The 11707-nt window shown below is 38.1% G+C and overlaps 1 long non-coding RNA gene across 1 annotated transcript; it reads left to right on the top strand.

Annotated features, from left to right (window-relative positions):
- Positions 1–650: 650 nt before the first annotated feature.
- Positions 651–5772, top strand: LOC108448600. Its single transcript, XR_001864556.1, has 3 exons — positions 651–818; positions 2766–3027; positions 5081–5772. It is a non-coding gene; the product is annotated as an uncharacterized LOC108448600 (long non-coding RNA).
- Positions 5773–11707: the final 5935 nt, after the last annotated feature.

Here is an 11707-nt window from a genome sequence, read left to right on the forward strand (position 1 = left end):
AGCAGGACAAGCTGTGCTGAACTAAAACGGGTAGATGTGGAGGCTGAATTGCCGTGAGGGAGGCGCAAATGAGAGAGAGCTGGCAGTTTACGGAAGAGTCACTCGAGCACAAGCACCTTCACATCCAGTCTCTGTGGCACACCGTGTGTTTGATGTCCTGCTTGGAGCAGCTGTTGCCGTGTAGCAGGTATGTACTGCCTTGCTTCCCTGAGGGCGAGGCCGTGATTTTTTGCAATGAGCTAGCTAGTTCTCTCAAGGTTGAGACTGACACCTGGATCTCAGTGAGGCAAACCCCTCTTACACTGCTAGGAACAAAGCCATGAAAGAAACAAATGCCTTCTTCTCTTTCTTGAGGTGGTGACACCTAGCTAATACATTTGAAAGAAGGATTTAGTGAAGTGACAAATGGCTGGCACTTGTCTAACCTATTGCTTTTAAACACTACAGGTTAATCTGTTTGATTGGAAAGCTTTAGAATTCACTTCCCAAAGAGCTCCTGGTGGCAATCAGTACAAAAGTAAAAATAAAACAAATGCCGCCTTCTCTTTCTTGAGGTGGTGACACCTAGCTAATACATTTGAAAGAAGGATTTAGTGAAGTGACAAATGGCTGGCACTGGTCTAACCTATTGCTTTTAAACACTACAGGTTAATCTGTTTGATTGGAAAGCTTTAGAATTCACTTCCCAAAGAGCTCCTGGTGGCAATCAGTACAAAAGTAAAAATCACCCAAGTTGTCTCTCTCGAGGGCCTGACATGAATGATAAACGTGCCCTGAATTTTGCGTATGTGAGACCACAGCAAGAAAGAGTGAATAAGGTAACAATTCATGTTCTGTCTTACTATTTCTTTCAGCAAGTTGTTAATTCCCTTTAACAAAAAGCTGAGTTCAGATGTAAAAAGCAAAAGCAGAATCTGTTTTTAAAATGCTTTTGAAATTTGAGTGAAGCTTCCATTCAACTGCAACAAGAAAGGCAGTCTTATGATATCAGGAATAGATTCTTTCTACATCCCAAACAAATCTGGAATAGATTTCTTAGGGTGTTGTTAAAATGAGAGTTTGGAGGAAAGATTATTACTGTACACTTGATCAATCTCAGCCTCTAGAGCAGACATTTCTAATTTCCATGAAATTAAGTTATGGAAGGTTAAAATGTTGCTTGAATGATGAATAATACATGCTTCAAATATCCTGCATGTGTGTTTCATCTCATGAACCAAATGCTGTGGAGATTTCAAATTAAAATTATTATCCTGGTTTTTTCTCTCTGCACTCCATCTTCAATACAAATTAAATAATTTTACCTTGCTTGCCCTTTCGCTAAGAGCTTTGAATGGTATGAATAGAGTTCCACGCTTAATGTCTGGATGTAAATTATCATGGTGACTGAGACTGTATTTCCAAATTTTTTAGAGTAACTCGTATGGTATGTTAGCAAGATACTAAAATATTACTTAACTAGATTAAACATTGCCCATTATTTAGAAGCCTATATAACTGAAATTTTTCATCTGGGATCAAGTTTAAAATTCCAAGTATCCATGACAAACCCAAATATTTTACATCCATCCCTTGCATCCTCTCTAAGGGCACTACTGAAACTTTTATAATGATAACATTATGGTCACAGGAACTCTAAACTTTGAATGGAAATATGTGTAAGAAGAATTTGCAGTGCCTAAAATAGGGTATGTTTTCTAGAGACAAACTTCTTTGAGAAACATGATTTTTAACATCTGGTGAAGTGACTTCTTTCAGCCATGTAGGTGTTCTGCAGATAGAAGGTGTTTTATGTCCATAATTGTGTATCTGGGGCCACACATTTCCTTTATGTACACAAAATGAAAGGGCTTCCTCTTTCCATCTCAATCACCACTTATGTCCCTGGTCATATTAAAACTACAAATAGAATCAATCATGCTCCTGATGAGAGGAAATGTGGTGGTGATAATTACATCTCCATTGAATTTCTGTTGCTGTTCTAGAGAGGAGAGAAATTGAGTGACAACCTAAATGCATTGTAACAATGTACTGAGAAAATAAATGCAGCTGACACGTCAGCCACAACCAATGTACTGTGCTCAGCATAATGGATAGGATTTAAACACTTCCTAGCATATTAGATAGAGCTTGTCACAATTTCTTTCCCAGATAGCTGGGTTAGGCTTATGACATGGTCATATGGTACCTGACGGACATAAATATGTGTTGGAAAGGAATGTCAGGTTCTCACACCCTTAAAATCCATCAATGTAGGCAGATTTCATAATTAGCTAATCTGAAATATCTAACTCCAGGGAGAATCATCCGTTTGGGAAGATATTTACATTTCAATATATGTGAGATGTCTGCCTTTCCCTTTAAGCAGAGTGTATTTCAGTGAAAACATATCATATACCTGTCTTTGAGAGCCTTGCTGCTAACATATTGCCTTAAAGTAAAAGCGGATGTGAACTTGAAACTGGTTTCCTGTGACAGTGTAAAAAGTAAGAGGAAACATAAATATGAAAAAGCAAAGAGAAATATTTCACCACCTTGATAATCACAGGTTAATGGTAAGGAAGACTCACGTTAATATGTATTTCCTTCTAGGTTTCGGTTTTATGGTTTAATTTTCACCTTTACTTTTCTTTCACCTTTTCTACCCTTACCATAGTCTTGGTGTTAGTCCAGGGGTCCTGTTTTCCTTCTCACTGCTTGGACATTTCTTTATCCTCAATGATTGACTTTGCTTTTCAAATCTTTATGTCTTTCCTTCTTTGTAGAGAAGTTAAGAAATTTACATTTTCTTGGATGGACAGAGATGGCAGCTAGCTCTATATGAGAAAGACTGAGAATTCGTGATTTGATTAACTGTGGACAGAAGCCAGAGGAGGTGAGAAAGGAGGAACTGAGTGTTGCAGAATCTGAGAGAAAAAGATGTGAAAGTTATGAAGAAAAGAGGACTCAGGGAATGGTATCCTTCAGCATCATGACTCAGAAGACACCTAAGCCAGTGCTAATCTTTCCAAATATGTCAGGAAGGAGGTAATTAAATAGCTTGGGGGTTGCAATAAAACTTTTGTCTTGTATGCACTGGTCTTAAGTGTTTGTGTACTTAACACTTTTAACTCAGCAAAGGGTTCTCCCTACTACTACTACTCTATGCAAAAGTAAACAGGCTTTTGGACATAGGCATTAGATCTATTTCAAAGGTTTTATGCATATGGCTGACTGAAAGCTGGCTGATACTCTCTGTCACCTTGTTTAGTCAGATTGTCTCTAATTTCTCTGTGTATCCATACACTGTATACCAAAATACTTTACATATGAAGCTTCAGGTGATTTAGAAGGAAATTAGGCCCTTATCTGGATCTGTGTCTTCAATCTTTCACTCTGTTCTCACCAGTCCTGTGATCATTGTACAGCTGAAAAATATGTGTCTGTTTTTGTTACACTAACAATAAACATTAACTAGAGTAGATTGAAATGTATAAAAGGGGCATAAAATGCATCAACACTTTCTCCATTCTGAATTCTTAGTGCTGCCAAAAGTAGAAAATGAGAAGTGTCACCAGTACTAGCTGTCATCCCCTGGTTCCAGTGAGCAATACTGACATTTTTCTGGGTGCCCGTTCTATTTTCCTACATTCATATATGGTATATATTTCCTATATATTCCTATATAGTAAGGAAAATGTAAAGCTACACTGTCTTAGGAAAACAATGCATGTTCAATGGAAGGTGTCTACTCCCTGCCTCTTCTCCAGCTGCTTCAAGCGTGATAGCTCTCAAGTATAACCATCTCATTTGATTTCTGAAAGTAATAACCCGTGATGACAGCCTTGATCAGTCTCCCACAATGCCAAGATAGAGCACCAGCAAACTGGGTTTAGTAGATTCTTCTGAAAACAATGCAGGACCATACAGGCTGGCAACAAACTGAAATATTTAAAAGGACAAGAAAAGTTCATTAAATTAATCCACATTTGTTTGTTTGTTTATTTTAAACAGGAAGGATATGGGTTTCTGAAGGTAGGTGTAAGCCAGTATCATTGTTGTGACTTCAGTAAAACTGTCGTCAGCTGCAGAGCCAAAATCAGAAGCTACACTTGGAAAGACATTTATGCACCTGGTTCCCATTACAGCAAAAAAGAGATGCCTAAGTGTCCTTAAATCTCTTCTTTAAGACTTTAAAAACTGAATGGGCGGGGCCTCTCTGGAGTATTTTTACTTTCATGACATGGATTCTGTACAAAGCAATGGAAAAAGCAAACATTTTGAGAATCAGTGTTGCAAACTGCAAATATATAAGCTTTAAGTGTTTTCCTCTAATGCAAAGATTTTTTAGGACAATGATCTATCTTTTTTTTGTCTTTAAAGGAAAAAATGCCAACATATGTCAGGATTAAAACAAATTTATTTTTATTATCAATTTAATAGCAAACACATTTAGCAATCCTTTTCGTTATCTTGCTTACAGTCTTTGAATGTCACCTGGAGAGGAGATGATCCGGAGTTATACATGCACACACACGTGCACTTTGCCTATCAAACAGACCTCCCTACTCTGTGTACTGGTAGTGCTGGTTTCTGTGTTTTCTACTTGTCATTAATGGTCTAAATGTTTGCTGTATCAAAAACTTCTTTGATTCTTCTGTACTTTTGATAAATTACTGCTCCTTTCTCAACCCTGCACAATAAGTGATGCAAGTAATTCAGGGTCTGATTTGCTTGCCAGCTTCTTTCCCTTTCCACCCCCACAAAACAGCCTTTGGATTTTCCAACATCATGGTTCATTTACATGAGAAACTGACATTTTAGAAAGTAACTGGAAAAAGTGTGTTTAAAAACAATCCAGCAAAGCAGACGGTCTCATTAGAGTTGCTCCAGGCTGTGCCATAATGGCCTGGAAATCTCTTATACACAACTCTAACTCTGCTTGAGGAGGAACTAATGTAAAGACACACTTTATTTGGTTTTAAATGCAGTTTTCTTAGTGAAACTCAGTTTGGGCTGTCAAAGAAATAATTGCAAGTTCTTTCCAGTTGCTAGCAATTATTATTACTTACTATTTCCCTTTCCCTTTCTCTTTTTGTAGCATGTTACATGATCTAAAGAACTCAGAACAGCTTTCAAAAGTCATGAATGAAGACTGATGAGTATATTATGGTTTAGAAATGTGGAATTGAGATTAAGGGACTTGCTGAGGAAAGCATCACAAGTGGTAGATCTGAGGGTGAAACTGAGATCCTTGGATACTTGTTCTTCTGTTTTAATCCATCCTAAATTACAGTGATATTTCCAAGAATATACGTTATAGCACCTTTCAACAGCATGTTAATGTAATAAGACAATTTCTAAATGCTCTCAGCTAAGTGTCAGATTTTGCTGTGAGTTCATGATGATTCTGGAGTCGGTCCAGGAGAGGGCTACCAAGCTGATTAAGGGACTGGAACATCTCACTTATGAGGACAGGCTGAGAGAGTTGGGCCTGTTCAGCCTCAAGAAGAGGTTACTGAAAGGGAACCTGGCCAATGTATACATATATCTGAAGGGAAGGCACTGAGAGGATGGATCCAGGTTCTTCATGATGCCAAACAACAGGACAAGAGGCAACAGGCAGAAATTAATGCACAGGAAGTTCCATCTGAATATGAGGAAGAACTTCTTTATTGTGTGGGTAACTGAGCACTGTAACAGATTGTCCGGAGAGATTCTGGAGTCTCCCTCACTGAAGATATTCAAGAACTGTTTGGAATAAACAATCCTGTGCCATGTGCTCTGGGATGACCTTGCTTGAGCAGGGAGGTTGAACCAGATGACCCCCTGTGGTCCCTTCCAATCTTACCCATTCTATGGTTCTGTGATTCTCACATGGGGTAAGGTTCATTACATCTAGTTTTGTCCTCTTCAAAATGATATTAGTCACTGAACAGTCATTCTTCTGTTCAATGAAGAGAAGCAGGCATTTCCAGGCAGCAGCTCACCCTAGCCTAGGATAAGCCTCCATGCTGATGTGCTGACTTACACCCTGGAGTACCTACTCTGACTGCAGTCCAGACTGTGAACTTGCAGACTGGAGAGCTGAGGGCGTTTCTGTCCCAAATATAAATTTCCTGTAGACAATGTTTCAGTTATTTCTAATGCTCTTCCCTTTCTACAGAGGCAAGTTGCTGCTCAGCACTTTGGGACAAAGCTGCACGACTACAAACAGAATTCAAATTCTGGAGGAAAGAAAACCTTGAGCTATGTCACTCAAAATTAATTTCATCATATTAAGGATGAGAGATGGTACAACACAAATGAGTGCCTCCAAATGAGAACTAAGGAAAATTCCCAAAGATATAGCAGGAGCAATTACTGTAGTAAGGAAAATGTCATGTCCAGTTTTCATAAATCTGTGTGTAAGTGACATCCCAGTTAAAAATGTCTTTCAGGTTTATGCAGCATGGTTGGCTGAAGTTATAATGATACATAAACTCAATAGTATCCTCCACATCACAGTGGAACAAGATGAAATTTTTCAGAAAATAAGTACAGAGCAAAAAAAAACCATAGTGAGATTTTTGCCTGGAGAGGGTTTCTGATCATAACAAATTTTTCTGAAGGTTTATGAGGACATGTATTTGCCCTCATTTGCCATCAATGAGTCTGATATTTGTTCTGTCTTTCCCACCATCTTTTCATAAGTTGTATTGTCCGTGTACCACAATGACTTCTCAAATTTATACTTCAAAATTCAATTTTATTATTTAAACCTAAGGGATTTTGAACTTTCTTAAAATTTAACTTAAAAGGTTTAGGATCCAATAAAAATAATCTTAAGGAAAAGGTCCTCAAGAGGGAGATCATTATTATGTTTTTGTGGCTTTCCACTTAAACGTGGACCTGCTGGACCTGTGATCCATACAGAAATGTAGAGTTATCTAATTTCTTTTGAAATTGACATGAGGCATTTTAACATATTTTAAGGTCCTGACCTCTAGTACTATGCAATTTTTTTTTTTTTTGCTGAAGGCAAACCAACCTTTTTCCCTGTCATTTTCTGTGTCTTCAGTGTGCTATACTACAACTGCTTCAGCAGTTTGCCATGCAGAACTCCTAAGGCAGAAATCCCTTCACTTATTGAAGCTCTGCAGAGAAATATTTGAATTACTGACTGAGGCAACATGTTCTTTCTAGTGAAAACCCTAGGCAGACAGAAGTAGTAGTACCTGATACTGGATGTTGCTGAAAGAGATCTGTCAAGCCAAAGAGTATCCAAGAAGAGGAGAATGAATAATGCTGCTACAAACCTAGGGAATCTACATTTCTAGTTAAAATACCAGATTGCTGGCAGACAGCCTGCATGTTATATCCAGCTGGTTGGCAGCCACAGGCATCGTCTCATTTTCACAATAAATTTGAATATTTTGAAGTTTTCTGTTTAATTCAAGTCATTAAATCATCTTATTTCTGAACAAAATTGACACCTTCCAGGTCTCCTGGTTTGAAATTACATTAGCTTAGGGTTTTCTCATTTAATTACAACTTTAACATTAAAATATAAGGGCTGAGAATCTTGCTTTTGTTATTTGTGCATGATTTAATTTTAGTTACTACGAAAACACACCACTACAGACATATCTGGCAGAAACAGGTGTTTTACTGTGGAAACAGAGATCAACTTAAATTTTCCAGACTGTAATGGATATTCAAGACTGGAGGACAGTGTAATTTGAATTGCTGATGAGGATATTTTGTGCTGGTCAGAGCAAGACTAGGACTGTAAGCTGCCACAAAAGATGTCTTTGTTTAAAACGTATTTCAGTTGTCATCAGCATCATTGTGCGTCTCCCACAGAGCCCTTCAAGATGATTAAGCCTGAGCCCTGATTTGCCTGAGCCCTGATTTGCCTTCCCCATTCCCTTCACCTGGTCTTCTTTCTCTTCTCCTCCTTTTGCTCACCATCAACTCCTCGGTAGTTTTCTGAATGTGAAGGGCTGCCTCCAGCTGCGTGGAGTTTGGTTAAATAACAAAGAAACTCCTCTGTATCTAATTCACCTATTAAAATTCACGGTGCTCTGTTTAGAAATAGAAGTGAGCACTGCTGCTTGGAATTCTGTTTTGGGAGCCCTGTGTTTTACCTACATTTTGTCCTTATCCTGTTTATCTCAGCTTATTATTTTGCTCTCTTGGGTTAAAAATACATGCGTACAAGTACATGTGACTCACATATTGAAGACATTGTTTTACCACTACCACTTAGACTGTAAAGTTGTGATTTGTGACTATTGCCTTCTTAAGCATGGCCAGCTCATAAAAGAAAAGCTGTTTTCTGGTACATACTGTGTACCATTAGTGTCATGCACACTAAGAGTGTGCTGTTAAGTAGGCCACATTTCTTTTCTGCTTTATGATTTGCCGGGTCAACAAAGATGCACATAAGGTGTTGCACATGTTTTCACTGTCATTTCTTTTGACGCAGCCATCCCTGAGAATAGCATTTGTCCTGGAAAAAGTAGGAAGAAGTTAAATGTCATGGAACAAACAAATTACCAGTTAATGTAGAACACTATTTCAAAACTGAGGGTTACATTTAGCAGTGTCACTGTACTGTGTTTTAAGAAGGCCTGACTGCTTCTGGAAGATGACGTTACCGTAAGGCCCCGTTGCTGCCCCTTCCCATCTGTGCTCTCACTATCTGTGCGTAGAAATTGGGACTCCTCATGAGCTTAGCCCAGACTCAGGTTTATAACTAAGCTTCTCTTTCTTCCTCTCTTCTCCATGGAGGGATGTAGTGTGTGACCAGGGCAGGTGTGTGACTGTACCGTACAGGCAAGTCTTTGAAGGAAAGGGAGGTTAAGAGTCAGTGGCTGCATGAATGTCAATACAGAAGCTCTTGCTCCACAAGGAGGTAGGAGATGTCCTAACAATCAGGTTCGGGACCTGAAGAGTAAAAGCAGCAGATATTCTGAGCAGTGCTGACAACAAATAGCTCCCCACTGGGGGGAAAAAACCCAAACATTTCACAGAGTCCTTCCTGCTTCCTAGGAAGGCAGGACAAAAACAGTTTTCTCATTTCAGAAGGGTATGAAGTTACACGGTTTTCACCCTTTCAGCTAAAATGGATTGTCCTAATTGTCACAGTTAGTTAGTACCAGAGGGAACTGACACTTGAGCTTGTGAGAAGTTTGCAATACTTTGGATCTCATGTAATCTCTCCTTCCTTTTCTTGAGACAGGAAAAATAAAATTCCAAAAACAGATTTCATCTTACATGAGGAATAGAAACTTTATTCTGAAAATGTCCATATGTGTTGTTTTGACCACACAAACATTTTTCCTCAAGCGTCATTAAATTGGAAGTTCCATTGATATTTCTCTCACAAGAAGTTTTATCTTTACCCATTGTGTTTTACATTGCCTAAATATCTTTTTCCTTGATAAACTTTTTGTTTGTTTGTTCTGTTAGTCTAATTTCTTCCTTGACAATTCTTCATTACTGATCCTATTTTTCTTACCTATTCTTTTTTCTGCCCACTTTCTTATTAGTCACTGGGTCTTTGAGTTCTAAAAATGTCTGCAAATATTTCTAAATTGTGATAGTGCCTCAGTGCAGCTTATTTTACATGAAAAGGTTAGTATTTTGGCTTTGGGAAAACAGTTTAAGATAAAAAAGAAGACCAGTTATATTTCTACAAAATTATTCTATTGGACCGAAATTTTTTAAGAAAAATTTTCTCAAAAGACCTGAGTTTTTTCAGTTTGCCATTTAGCATTAGATTGTAAGACTTAGACTATGCATACATATTGGCAAAGGACAACATTTTGACTAATTTCTCATAAATTCTCATGTGCGATATAATCACACATTAATATATTAATTATACTGGTATAATAATGAGTATTGTTTCTACATTAGTTTCCTTGCAGTGCTGATTTTATAGCAACATAAATGCCAGTGAGATTGGAGGAACCAATAACCAAACTATCTTTGCTGTGGGCTAATTGGTTTTGTTTAGTATTTATCTAATTAGACTTTTCCTCTAAAATACATAGTTTTTATGATACAGTCAGCTGTCAGTGTCTTCCTTAGAAATATTGTATTAACAAACGCATCAGGAACTTTTAGTTTCTTTTCAATAAAGCTGTATCAGTCACAAAAAAAGGACAGGGGGAACTGAAATTGATGTCAAGTTTCTTTTCCAAATATATCCTTGTTCAAAAGGAACATTTGTTTTGTAACAGTAGGGTAAGAGGTTCAAAGCAATATGTAGTGGAGATCATAGCAATATCACTTAAATCCACAGAGAGGACACAAGATAATGGAGCAAGTAATACCAATGGCCCAGTCTGAAGCCTGTTAAACCCAGTATGTTCTTGCCATTGCCTTCAGTGAGCTTGGAATCGGAAAACCACTTCTTTTGCCATCTCTTCACAATTTAAAACATGATATTTTGTTGTGAAATATATAATCACAAAAAAAAAAAAATCCAAATATTACCCTCTCTACTTCTTCCATTTATGCATCCCTAAGATGACACAAACAAGAAGGGGATTTTCTGGCTCTTATTGCCTGTGTGGATGCAGGGGCTGTACTGCAGCACAAGCTTTGGGTTCAGGTGCTGGGGTGCACAGCTGATCTTGGACATGTGCATCAAGTGAATGGTTGATAGATGGGGAATTTACACAAGGGTTCAGTGGCAAAAGGCTGGAGTGATTTCATCAAGAACAAATGCTGACATCTGAACTGGAAACAGTACAGACAGTCCATCATATGGAACTGGTGGTCAGGATTACAGCAGAATACACATTTAAGTCAATGCAGAGTTTTGCTAGTAACTGGTGGTTCCATAGTCCTAAATCCTGTACCTGCTTTATTGACTTTGACCTTCGACTACAGAAGGTGCAACTGGAGCCACTAAATTTGGAAAGAGGTAATGATTAATGCAGGGAGAGAACCAATGTCCAAGGATTAGCATAAACATGATCTATATGTGTTGACTATCTGGACACAGTGGTGGTTTAGAATGCCCAGAGATTTATTACAAAAACCAGCAACATTCAGTAATGTGGAAAGATATTTTGCATTCAAAAAAAAGCTTGAGGTAGCTAATAACATGGCTTCATTTACCCAACACTGTATTACTGAGCTTCTTGACCTTTTCTCCTTCATGTTTTAATCTTGTCTCCATCTTCAATTTCAGCTTGAGGGAGAGCCCATGTTTCACTGCAGAATAGAAAATAAGATGAAATGTAGATTAGCATAAAGCTATTTCTCTTTGTCCCTTTCCTTTTCCTTCCCCATGGTTTTAAACTGCAAGTAGTCCCCAAATGTTTTAAATATATTTAAGTAAAATTGTCTGTATCAGACTACTTATCAGCTGAGCGTACACTTACCTCATGCATTCATCAAACTTACCAGTTTACCAGCTACTCTTTAATAACACTTACCTGCCAGATGGACAACATCACAGACATAAGGTACTGAATGGAGGAAAAAAGATTTCTCTGAGGGCAGAGTCCTATTTGAGATCATTAAAACGAGTACGTCACCCTCTCAGGTAAAACCTGTTAAACACACACATAATACGACAGAGGTCACTGAAACCTTTCTAACAATAGTGTGTGTTTTTGTTGTGGAGCTAGCTGAATCCTTTGCATGTACTCTTCTATATGCTGAGGTCACACAGCACTCACCCTTCCCATTGTCAGTCCTTTATTTCATAACCCCAGCACCCTGC

Source organism: Corvus brachyrhynchos, unplaced genomic scaffold, assembly GCF_000691975.1.
Source record: "Corvus brachyrhynchos isolate BGI_N302 unplaced genomic scaffold, ASM69197v1 scaffold115, whole genome shotgun sequence".
NCBI lineage: Eukaryota > Metazoa > Chordata > Aves > Passeriformes > Corvidae > Corvus > Corvus brachyrhynchos.